Here is a 14,544-nt window from a genome sequence, read left to right as displayed (position 1 = left end):
GATCAATAAACCCCAAAAATAAAAATATTACAAAATTACATCATGCCCGCCCCCCCCCCCCTTAATTAGGAACAAAAATCCGGGGCAAAATAATACATTTTTTGAGTACTATATAAAAAAACAATCAGTGTATAAAAATTCAATAAATAAATTACATATATTTTAAGAATTATTTTTATGTTTTTTTTGCATCGTTTCATATACTGGGTATGACAGGATCGGTTCTAAATCGCTAAACAAAAAATCGCTAAAAAAGGGGACGTTTCCAATTAATCCCAAAGATAGCTACTAATGTTTATTTTAAAAAAATGAAGAAACCGTAGCAGAAAACATAAATAAATTACTTAAGCTTAGGAAATTAGATATTAAAGTATGTATAATATATAGATATGAAAATTTTATTTACATTTAAATTTTTTTTAGAAAACAATAAAAAATAAAGACTACAGAATATTTGGGATATCAGTATTTACAGCACAAATCTGCTAAAAGTGCTATATATTACTATTGCCGCAAAAGATGTGGTGGCAAAACAAAACTACCATTAATTGTGACTTTAGTATAACTAAGTTATTTAGACACCTATAAACCAATTCAAAGTATTTAAACTTAATTGCAATTATATATTATTATATTTTAGATGTTTCACCTTTATCATCATATATATTATAAATTGATACTATAAAAAATTTGTGTAAATAAGATTTTGAAAATATACTATATTAATTTTATTTATAAAAAAATAAAACTGATATTTATAAATATGGAAGTAAATAATATTTTGAGAATATACTATATATTTTCATTTCAATTTAATAAATCAATAAATAATATAAATTAATTAAGTAATATTACATTATTAGTAAAATAAATTAGAACAACTGAGTTCAAATTTTCAAAGTAAAAATATTTTATCACATAATTATAAAAAAATAAACTCAAAATTAAATAGATGATTCTCAAATATATTCTTTCAAATTAAAGTTAAAAATTATAAATAATCTTGACAATAAAATCAAAATTAAATAGATGATTCTCAAATATCTTCTCATTCTCATGGAGAATGTTTGACCCTTTCGAATCCAACTTAAATATTATAATAGCTAAAAAGAAATTAATTATAATCAATCAAAATTTGATTATATAATCTTTCTTTAAAATTAATTATCAGAAATACTTTTTTTTAATCTACATAAATCAGTTTTTTTATTAATTAAAATATTGAGATTGAATAATTATAATTCAAGCTTATTAATTACGATTCAAATTTTATTTTTCAATTTTAAAATTTAACATATATATATCCATAAGAGGGCGTTAAATACATAAATATGAATATATTATCTTAGGAAACCAGAATGATTATTGGTTAGCGCTTTTTTTATATTTGAGTGTAAATACATGTGGAAAACCTAAAAATTAAAAAATAGGTTTCTTTGACATTTAATTTATGAAGTAGGTTTAGAATCGAAAAATAATAGAAAACTTGTATAGCACATATTGCTGACGTTATTGATCGAAATCTTTTCATTTTAGGTTAATACCTGTATATTTAGGTGCTAAGCATTATCTTAAAAATTATTTTGAAAATATTATTTGACCGAATGTGGAGATCAAAACCGACCACTTAATAAATATTATTTCGACCTAATTTGGTATTAATTTAAATTGAAAAATGTTAATTTTTGTTATATATATATATATATATCTATAAATACGTGTAAAACAATATGCCAAGAAGTATATTAAAAATATCATGATTGGACCGATTACCGATTTGAAACCGAAATACTGCATTGCTGGCGTTATCCATGAAAATTTCTTTATTTTTGGTTTATACGTGTACATTTAGGTGTTAAGCATTATCCTAAAAAATATTTTTAAAATATTATGATTTGACCGAATGCCGAGCACAAAACGACCACTTACAAAATATTCATTCTAAAAAATTTTAAAAAATATTTTAATATTTTCCTAAAAAGTGAATAAATCAAAAGTGAAAGTACTTAAAAAAATAATAAACAAATAAATAAATAATTTTAAATATTAGCCGTTAAAATTTAAAATTATAATATAAATCATAATTTTGTTTTAAAAATGTCTGATTTCCTGCAATATTTAATTAGGGAAGGTGTATAATTAAATTTATATTAAACTTTTTTTATTTTTGATTAATAGAGAAACCATTACCTGAGATGGCTCTCGAAATTCTTAAAGAAATAAAAAGCGAAAATTTTGTGCCTATGATGTATTATTCTTCAAATGGACTAGTCGGACACGTTGAAATAACTATGAATATTGGAGTTAAATCATATGCCTTTAAGGGTTCAGGATGTTTAAGAATAGCAGTTGACCGTAGAGCATAGAGGATCTTTGATAGATTGAAGAAATTTTTAATTAAAAAGAAAGATTTATGTGTGGGAAGTTGTATGAGTAGTTCCTCCATATTGTTTAAATTATTAGTAGTAGCTTGGAAAAAGGTTCCAACTGCTAAATAACCTCAAACTGGTGAGCCAAGATGTGTTAGTTCTTAGGCCATAACCTCTTTAAAGGTGTGGCAGTTAAGAGATTGAGAGGTGAGCTGACAGAATTCTGTTTTGTCGACATTTAAAAGGAGGCCTATGTCTGTCCCATCTTTTTACAAATTTTTTAGGGCTTTGTCTATCTCTTCTCGACTAACGTTTATAATCCCCATATCTGTGTACCAGAGATAAAGATCTAACAGGCAGCTGCTTTTAATTTTTTTAACTAGATTGTCTATTCCTAGACAGAATAATATCTATCCTAGGGGATCACCCTGTTGAATTCCTTCTGAAGATGAAAGCCTATATTCACAATATTGTAGGATGGAGGGATTCGCATAGCAATTTAAAATGTAGCTGGATTAGCATGGGAAGCTATTGATGAAGATTTTAGAAGGACAGACCGTTTTATTATGTTGAATGCATTGTTAAAGTCAATTTTAATTAGATGTTTATTTAGAGGATTATTTTGAAGATAGATGCGGGTTATATGGCCGGCAGACTCACTGCCACCTTTGACACCAACCCTTGGCTGAGTTGAAGTGAGAATTGTGGAGACTTTCTCATTGATTCGAGCCGAAATTAATTTTGATGCTAATCTCCTGAAGAGGGTGCCTACAATTGGGCGTAGGTCTTTGTTGGGTTTTGTAAGAGCGATTAGTTTTGCTCCAAACATAATTGACTGGGCGAAGATAGGAACGTCACTATGTAAGATCCTGTTACAAAGGAGAGTTATACTGTTGAGTAGGGTAGTTTGAGAATTTAGAAGAGGGATGGTTAGGTCTTGAAGGTATATCGGTCTAAAGCCTTCTAAACCATGTGCAGAATCTTTTTGAAAGGTTGAGATTGCTTTTCTAACTTCCTCAAGTGTAAATTCTAATGGGTAAGTTAGATTTATAATATTATTTTTAGTGTAGGGATAAATTTTGTAGGGGAGTTTGCCTCCATAAAATTTTCTGTCTTGTAGACGCTGCCAGTACATGTTCAAATCTTTAGAGGAACTATTGTTAACTATTATTTATATTGATTTGGATTCCCCTATATCACGTGAAAATGAAGTATGCGAACAAGCTTCTTTTGCCGGATTGTTATTATTGGCCAATGGAAAATCCATGTGTTAATCGATATCGAGAATTTTTCGCATTTCGGATGAGGCGTGAGGTGTATCTTTTTTAAAGTATTTTAAAATTTAACATATAAAATTCATATTTCATTTTCTTCAATCGCTTTAGATGTCATTTAATCATTATAAAATATCAAGCTAGTTTGATATTAAAATAAACGCAAGATCTTATGCATTAAAAATAAGTTGTGTTTGGAAGATCTAATCTATTTAGCTGTATTGTTTGTTTTTCTCGTTTAAAATACGTTGTATTGGAAATGGCCTTAAGATACTTTATAGATATAATACCCTAAATGTTTTATTTACCCCATTTTATTTTGTCATAAAATATTTACAAATCATGAGATTCATTTTTTAAGGACAATTACACTGGGTCGGCGAGAGGGAGGGGCTCGTACAATATAATAATCCAAACTAGAAGGTGCAGAATAATGTTGTTAAACGACTCGACCGGAACCGATATTTTAAAATGGTTAACTCAATATTATACCGCAAAATATATTGGGCAAGCCTGAAGAGTTTGCTTATAGATGGGATAAAGGTTTGGACATGTATTTAGCAAAATTTTGAGGCTTAAGCAATATTTTTCTGCTAAGATATTGAGTTAGCCGTATTTAAAAATATGCTCAAATCGATCAGTTACACAATACTAATGCAGGTCCATGGGGACTTGAAGTTGTCATTATTTTAAATATTTATAATCGTATTCAAATTCTTGAAATCAAATGTTTCCGAACAATGAAGCAAAATTTTGATAAATTTTTTCTAAATCATCATATTGAAATAAGAATGAGTGAATCCCATGACATGTGTCATTGTTTAATACATTATTTTTATAAGGTGACTAGTTCTGAGGGAGTCATATATTTTTTTTTTAATTTGAGTGTTTTAATTATATATCTCAGCAATTAGTATATTTTTTTTCTGTGTAATTTAGCTTGTTATATGAGCATTAAGAAATAATTCTAAACATTCAGATTTTTCCTGACCATTATAATAATCTATTCTGATTTGTACTGATCGATTAGGAGTCTAAAAAAATTAATATAAAATTTGTAAATTCCCTAATATCAGAACCTGAATTTTTAGCATTCATCTGGTATCTTCTCTAAAATGAGGCTGCTTAGAGGGTAACCTGAAGGGTCCGATTTTTTAAAAAAAATTTATTATCATACACAAATAGCAAAAAATGATGAATTCAGAGAGTTTCAGATAACATTATAATTTTATATTTCAAAAATTATTAATATTTCTGCGCAATTCGACTTTTAAATTAGCTTTGAGAAATAATTCTGTGACGATCTGCATTGTCTGAGCGTTTAAATATTTATTCTGAGAATTTAAGAATTTGTGTTTTTCGAACGTTTCAGTTTTTTTAAAAAAATTCTCAGTTGATTAAATAGAAGACATAAATATAATTTATATTTATTTAAATTGAGATGAGATATCTTAAGAAAAAACTTTAAAATAAAACTTTATCTTCATTTTTCTTCCTTTGATTATAATTTTCACAGCAATTCTTTTAAATAGTAATCTTACAGTTATCCTTCTAATTCTATCGCTATTAAAATTTATCTTCTTAAAAAAACTTTCATAATTACTATTAAGGTTTTTTTTCTTTTTAATTTACCTCAGGGACATCGAAAAAAAAATAAAATTATCTCTGATTGCCAAGGCGATTTTTTTAATAACATATCCTATACTGGGAAAGTTGAAAGTTGTGTAACAAAGGTATGATCATTTGATAATAAAAATTATATTTTAAATATTGTAAGAATATAATATAAATAGGAGTGGATAATTTATTTTGAATGGGGTAATATTTATGTGACTTTACTTAAGGGGGTATAAATGATATCTCATTTTTATTGGGCGAACCAATAGATGATCTAATTATCTTATCAATAACTTAATAGTTTTTTATTCACTAACCAAATTTAACAATAGACAATACTTTTAAGTTTTAAATTATATATATACTGAAATGTATTTATTATCCCAATAAAAGACCATAACTAAGCCATATAACATTTACGACTCTAATTTTAACCATAGGAAGTGGAGCATATGGGAAGGTCTATCTAGCCGAGTTAAAAGAGACTCAGCAGGAATATGCCCTAAAAGTCATAAACCGACATATCATTGACGGTATTGAGGTTAGTATATTTTCATTATTTTATTTTGGATTAAAAGATTATTTTTTACCTATTTATTAATTTGCACTTACTCCACACCCTCCATTAATTTTCGCAAAATTAAATTTTAATTTTTCTAAGCTTGTTTCCATCTCTGATCAAAATTATTCAATTTGAAATGTGTATTATATTTTTATTTTTATCGAATATCGATTCTCTTGATACAATTCAAACAGAAAAACGGGTCCTCCAAACCGCCACGGATCATCCCTTTTTAATAAATTTTCACTCATTTTTCCAAACTCCAACTAGGTATACTTTATAATTGGTTGTTATTACAGTTTTATATTTAAAAAAAAATATATCGAATATAACTAAATATTGTTATAAATTAATATCATAATAATATTTTAAAAAGTGTTTAAAATTTTCATATGTGTAGGCTTGCAGATTGCGGGATGTGCAAAGTAACATTTTATAATTGTAGCAAAAATATGATTTAGTCCAAATTATATAACCTTAAAAAAAGGAAGGTAGTATGATTTTATAATTTTCTTGCTAATATACATACATCCTGAAATTTCACTCGTTTTGTAGTATTAAAATTAGGTTAAAACAACTCCTAGATTTATTATTTCGCTTAATTCATAACTAAATTGGGTGTAGCAAATTACATAAACATGAGGCCTTTCCCTCTTCGTAGAGCTTACCATGTCTTTTTAGTTGAAGGCAAATTCTTTTCCGTTCACGTTCTCTAACATGAATATATAACTGAGACACATATGGAAATTTTAAACACGTTTAACATATTAACATGATATCAATTTATTATAATATTTAATTGTTTAAGATATATATTTCTTTAATATAAAATAATAATAAAAATCAATTATAAAATATACCTGGTAGGAGTTTGGAAAATTGAATAGAAATCCAATAAGAATGGATGATTTGTGGCGGTTTCCAGGACCCGCTTTTCTGTTTGAATTGCATCAACAGAATCGATATTCATTAAAAATAAAAATATAATTTAAATTTCAAATTGAATAATTTTGATCAGAGATGGCAAGCTTAGAAAAATTAAAATTTAATGCGAAAGTAAATGGAGGGTAGAGTATGTGCAAATTAATAATTAAGTAAAAAAAAATCCTTTTTGCAAAATAAAATAATGAAATAAATGTACAAACCTCGATATCGTGAACGATATGTCGCTTTACCACTTTTATGGCATAGGCCTGCCGAGTTAGCTCAGCTAGATAAACCTTTCCATATATGCCTCTTCCTATGGTTGTAATCAGATTGAAGTCGAAAATGTCATATGGACTAGTCGTAGCCTTTTATCGGGAAAATAAGCACACTTCGGTATACATATAATTTTAAATTAAAAGTGTTATCTATTGTTAAATTTGATTAGTGAAAGTGAATAGAAAACTATTAAGTTATTGCTAAGAAGCTATTTAGATCATTTATTGGTTCACCCAATAAAAATATAAGACATCATTTATACCCCATAAATAACTATAGTCACATAAATATTACCCAAATGAAAAGATTGTCCTTTATTATTTTATTATTTTATAATATTTAAAATATATTATAATTTTCATTATCAAATGATCATAATCGTATTTAACTTCGTTACATAACTTTCAACTTTCCCAGTATAAGATCTTTTGTTAAAAAGTCGCCTTGGCAATTAGAGATAATATCTTCTTTCGATGCCTTTATAAATAAAAGGAAAAGAAAAACGTAATAATTATGAAAGTTCTTCTAAGAAGTTAAATAATTGGAAAATTATTTATTTCATTTCAATTTGATTATAAATAAATTATATTTAAGTTTCTAATTTAATCAAAAAATTTTTTTTTTTAAAAAAAAAGTGTAACATTCTGAAAAACACAAATTTTTTAAATCCTTAGAATAAATGTTAAAAATGCTTAGAAAATTCTGAATGCTCAGAATTATTTCTTAAAGCTCCCATATTGAATATTTAATTGCCCAAAAAATAATTAATAATTGGTAGCCAATTATGTCATTTATTGTACCTAGTTGGTTGCTCTTTAGAGTAATCATAATGGAAAGGGTAGTCATGTTCATTAGACATAACATTATATTACGAAACGTGCATTGAAAATAGCTTATGCGACAATAATATTAACAACATAAATATAATTACAATGGTAAAAAAAAAGGAAAATAATTTTTTCTTATATTTAACTATCCCCACCCACTATTTTGGCTGAGATATGAATATTATTTGTTAGCTTTAGAGAGGGTAGAAATTGAATTTTTTACTTCAAGGAATAGAGCGTAGTTACTTCTATCACTGAAATAGGATAAGACGCAAAATGGTAATTTAAAAAAAATAGGGATAAAAAGTAGAGGTCTGCATGTTTTCAGGCTCGACTCGAATTTGTTATAGTCAGGTTCCAATCTTTTTCTACAGGTACCCTGCTCGGTTTTTAAAATTTTTTGTCAATGATGATTGCCAACTTAAAATTAAGATTAATAATTAAAAATATTAGCAAAAAATCTAATGATGATAATAAAATAGATTGTATTGTTACCTTATCTAATTAGGAATATATTTTCTTATCACGTCTTTACCCAGTCTCACTCCAAATTAAATTTTTATTGTTTTGCCCGGTTCTGGCTTGACCATATGAAGAAAATACAAATATTTTATTCTAAGAACGGATAAATATATGTATAAATATAAATATTTTTTAAAGAATAGATAAGTATATATATAAAATAAAAATGTTCTATTAAAAAATTTTTTTAAAAGAGTTATATAAAATAGAATTTATTTTTATTTATATCTAGAATATGAAAAAATAATTAAATCGTTAACATTTTCGTGCTCTGCCGGGTATTTTTTCTTGCTAGGAGCCGGGTGTGTAATTACAATATTCATAGGATGTATACTTTTTTTCTATTTTGGATTTCATGTTTTTGCTAATTTAATTTTACTTTTTTTTAATTAAAACTATTTAGGGGGGGTTCGAATATAAAATTTTTGTGGTGAATAATATCGTCATTATAGAGGTTTTAAAAGTGCCTGAGCGAGTCTCCTATCAGAAATTATCCAGATTGGAGGTGATTACAATAGCAAAATGAATGTTGTTTTTGGTGTAATTTTATTAGGTGGTAAATTTTTGGCCCCAACCACAAGTCGATATCTTATAAATCAGGCCCCCCCCCCCAAGCTTTTTTTTAAAATTTAACCCCAATCTATCCAAACCTGCATATTCAGCGAGAGGAAAAACTCCCTATATCAAACAATCAATAAGGTAAGATTCAGAATAAACCATGATCTACCCTGCCACCCGTAGGACCCAACGCAGCTGACAAAAAAAATACCAATTGGCATAATAATCTTTCCAATCAGGGAAAAAAAGAATTAGCTTGGGATTGTACATATTTCGATGTATTTGCTACCAATTATCTTCTGGAATGCACTATCAAAATTGCGAAAATTTAATATTTGTAAAGACCATTTTAGAAAATTTGGACCTAAAACTATTAAGTTTTTGAGCCGTAATATAAACTGAAGTTTTTCATTTTTTTAAAATTCTTTTTTAATGTCTTATTTTTGTCTTTATTATTTAATTTTCAAATAGTTTTTGAAGAATATTAGTATAGTTTTGTTAAATTAACTTTTAAAATAAATTGCTAAAGGTACATCTATAAAAAAAAAGTTATTAGTTACAACATTATTTTAATAATAATTAATAATTAGTATAATTTTACTATAAAATAGAAATTTTAATGAAATAAAAATAATTGATTTAGAATAAAATTTATTTGCATTTCAAGAAATATATAAATCAACACATAATATATTATTTATTTTTCATAAAAATTTGCACTTAATATTTTTATTTAACTTATTAAAAGTTGGAAATATCTCTAAAAATATGCTTCCCTAAACTATTTTTGTAATAAGTAACTTTAACAAACATTAAAAGGTTTGGAATTCTTAATTTATTTTTAATCATTTTTTAAAATATTTTTCCAATTTACTTAACACATTCCTTTAAGCATTGAATTACCAAGTTATGAATTCTTGAATTTAGAACTATATTAGTTTTTCGAATCCCAAATGGAGGTAAAATCCATTATTTTAGCATTAAGAATAAGCGATAACTATTTGAAAATAATAGATTAATTACATATCAGCTGAGAATATTTTTTTGGATATTATTTTAAAGGTATTTCTTCTAAATTAAAAGCTGTAACTATCATAAATCCATGATATAAAAACGATAATATAATATAGGATATCTACTAAAAAAAATTGGATTTCAAGGCTCCTACTGATTTTCTAAACATTTTATGGAGGATTATAATGAATTTTTTTATTAAGGAATCAATTTGAAAGTGTATTTATAAATAGTAATTAAATTTGATTCTGAAAAACATTGTGGAGTACGAGGGGAGGGGGGGGGGTGTAAATAAATAAAAATTATAATTTTTAATTGGTACATTTTTATATGGCAATGGCATTCAAATATAATAAGCTATAAATATAAATGAGTATATTAGGATACTTAATAAACATATATAATTTGCGTAACTTAGTTTTAGACTCGCAAGAGGGTTTTAACCCCCCTCCTTCCCCGTTTTATGAATCCCTACTTAACATATGCTATGGACCCGCCTGCCCACCTCTGTAATTGAGAGCCTCATTTGATGAATCTCCAGATATCTTTAATGGACTTTAGATTAGAACTAAGTGATGGCCATTCTGTAGAATTATAAACATTGTTATCAAGTTTACTATTTTTGGAAGTTTTGGATCGAGGATATATTTCCTAACCCAAAATATTTTAGAGTTCTTCTAACATTTTCTTGGTTTAGTTTTTTAATTTTAATATGTACAAATAATTATAATAAAATATGATAAATATGTTGTAAAACCAAACTTCCCCCAAGTCCTTACCCGTTATACTCCTTACCCCTACCTCTTCTCCCCCCCCCCGCCCCTATCATCTTATACTAATGTTGTTAAACGTTTAAAAACGGGCTAACTCAATATTTTCGCCATAAAAGGCCTCGAAATATCGATACTATATGTCTAGACCTTTGAACCTTCTATAAAATTTTTGGGCTTGCGTAATATTTTTCTGGATAAAATACTGAGTTAGCCAGCCATTTAACAACACACTATCTTATATCTTCCATTTCTATTTTATTTCGATAATTATCTTATGTCGACCCCCCCCCCGTTTTCTGGTGGTCCTGTGACTATCAAAATTAAAATTTTACGATAAACTTTGTACATCGTTAAAATGGTTGTACCACTGTCTATTAAACTAATATGATTATATAGTCAGAATTTTTTGAAAATATTATGATTTGACCAAATGGCGAGCTCAAAACCGACCACTTACTAAATATTCGATCGACCAAGTTTGATATTAATATTATTTGGAAAATGACCATTTTTGGTTTATTTTTCTATAAATACGTGTAAATCATTATCCGAGAAAATATTTTTAAAATATCGTGATTTGACAATTAACCGATTTGAAACGGGGTCAATGACTAAATACTGCATTGCTGGCGATATCCATGGAAAATTCTTCATTTTTGGTTTATACGTGAACAACAACGTAAGCATTATCCTAATTAATTTTTTGAAAATATTATGATTTGACCGAATGGCGAGCTTAAAATGGACCGCTTACTAAGTATTCGATCGACCAAATTTGGTATTAATATTATTTGGAAAATGACTATTTTTGGTTTATTTATCTATAAATACGTGTAAAACATTATACCAAAATATATTTTTATAATATCATGATTTGACCGATAACCGATTTGAAACCGAAATACTGAATTGCTAACGTTATCCAGGGAAAATTCTTCATTTTTGGTTTATACGTGTATATTATGGTGTTAAGAATTATCCTAAAAAATATTTTGAAAATAACATTTTGACCTAATGCCGTTCTCAAAACCGACCACTTACTAAATATTCGATCAAATTTGTTTGTAATATTAATTGAAAAGTTCATTTTTGTTTAGTTTGACGAAACGTTAAATTTAACCGAAGGCAATAAAATGGTCGGATCGAACGAACTCTTGGACAATGAGGAACGCTCCCCTGACCTGGGGGAACGTGTCTTACCTCCCCCGCAATCACATACTTTTTAATACTTGATAGCCTTTGTCACTAATACATTATATAGCAATCATAAATTGATATAGTACACATATTTTTGTAAATAAAACACTAATATAGGTACTTAATTTTATAAGCGCCGATAAGTCCCAATATATGATCGATAGATCTATTTGCTAAGCATTGTAAAGTCGATAGACTTCCCTTGTCTTAGGGTCGGAAACATATTAAGGATACCCTCATTGGGTGAGCAGAAATAAAGTCCTATGCATATAAATGCAAACACAAGGTTATAAAATTACTTTTTATCAAACTTGAATTAATAACATTTTAAACTCACCAGGGATACCCTTAAAAATTTGACCATTTTGTAATAAGCCATGATTAATATATAATGTAAACTCCACCATATTTTAGTTTACCAAATTGTAACCAGTTGTATTATATTGATAATTGTTTATATCAATCGTCTTTACTTTAAAATTGTAGATATATAGTTTAAATAAAGACAATTAGAAGGGCCTAGCACGGCCTCAGCTTACCAAATTAAATATGGCAGGAAATCAGACATTTTAAAAACAATATGAATTATAATTATATAATAATTTTAAATTTTTACGGCTAATATTTGATATTATTATTTATTTGTTTATTTTTTTTTTACGTACTTTCACTCATTTATTTTAGCTTTTAGGAAAATGCCAAAATAATTTTTTAAAAATTTTTAAATTTTCATGAAATTTAAAAATACCAAACATTTAGGTAATCTCGACGAAAGTGGAGGGTGGAATAATTTTTTGTAATATTGAAATTCTTTTTTATTATAAATTTATTATAATTAAGATTATTTATTAAGTGGTGGGATTTGAGCTTGGCATTCGCAAATCATAATATTTTCAAAATATTTTTTAGGATAATGTTTTACACGTATTTATAGAAAAAAAAACCAAAAATGAACATTTTCATAATAATATTACTACCAAATTTGGTCGATCGAATATTTAGTAAGTGGTCGGTATTGAGCTCGCCATTCGGTCAAATCATAATATGTTCAAAAAATTAAGGATAATGCTTAACACGTTATTATTCACGTATAAACCAAAAAAGAAGAATTTTCCATGGAGGCCATCAATGCAGTATTTAGTCATTGGGCCGGTTTCGAATCAGTTATCTGTCAAATTACGATATTTTTAAAATATTTTTTGGGATAAAGATTTACACGTATATATAGATAAATAAACCAAAAAATGATCATTTTCCAAATAATATTAATACCAAATTTGGTCGATCGAATATTTAGTAAGTGGTCGGTCTTGAGCTCGGCATTCGGTCAAATCATAATATTTTCAAAATATTTTTTTAGGATAATGTTTAACACCTAAATATACAAGTATAAACCAAAAATGAAGAGATATTGATCAATAACGCCAGCAACATGTTCCTTACAAATTTTCTACTATTTTTCGATTCTAAACCTACTCATTAATTAAATGTCAAAGAAACCTATATTTTTAAAAAATTTTTTAGGTTTTTCACATGTATTTACACCCAAATACAAAAAAAGCGCTATCCAATAATTATTCTGGTTTACTAAGAATAAATTTTCATATTTATGCATTTAACGCCCTCTTATGGATCTATTTTAGTTAAATTCTGTTATTGAAAAATAAAATTTAAGTTGGAATTGTCTAACTATTATTAAATTAATAAAATATAAAATAAATATTTAAATTCAAATATTTCATTCTCAGACATATTCATGTCTATAGGACTAAATGTATTAACTATATCATTCTCAGACATATTCATGTCTAAAGGACTAAATGTATTAACTATATCATTCAAGATATATTGTGCACTAGTTTCATCATTCTAAAATATAGTTTATTATATAGATCTAATTTCATGTTATTTCAAAATTTTTGAGTGATAAACTTATTTATTCCCAATATACAGTATTAATATGATTTGTTGTAACACATGTCAACAATGTGAATAAACATTCTTATATGGTGTTCAAACTTTCCATAATTATTGAAAAAACTTGTTGAGAAAAATAGATCCTTTTTAAAAAAATTTTAATTCAAAGAACATGTTGCGAAAAACATTATTATTTTTAAAAACTTATAATTTAACTTGATTTAAAATTTTATTATGTTTACTTTTATAAATTTTCGACAATTTTAATTTTAAATTTCTAATAATTTTTTTCAGATTAAAATCTGTATTTCTATTTCTTTTAAATGTCAAATTTTACTATCGCTAGTATTTTAAATCTTTCTCTAGTTTCAGGTTTGTTAATATAATATTCGATTATTTACTAACTTTATATACATAATTTTAGATACATAATTTTAGATACATTTAATGAAACTTCATATTCTCTTGGGGGGTTATCTGAAATAACAAATAGATACCAAAGCAATTCATCTAGTCCATCAAATTCCCGTAGATGTCTTTCTGACATTACTAATCGATATCAAAATTTGAATATTCAAGAACAATCAAATCTTGATCCTATTCCTATGAGGAAAAAAAAGGGTAACTGGAGTCATGAAAAAATTGAATTGGCTAAAATATGGCTGAGCAAGCCAATTGATGATCAGCCCAAAGCAAAGACAATTGCCCAAG

This window comes from Gordionus sp. m RMFG-2023, chromosome 3 (genome assembly GCF_954871325.1).
Source record: "Gordionus sp. m RMFG-2023 chromosome 3, tfGorSpeb1-WG-v2, whole genome shotgun sequence".
Taxonomy (NCBI): Eukaryota; Metazoa; Nematomorpha; class Gordioida; order Chordodea; family Parachordodidae; genus Gordionus; species Gordionus sp. m RMFG-2023.
Note: the sequence above shows the minus strand (reverse complement) of the source record.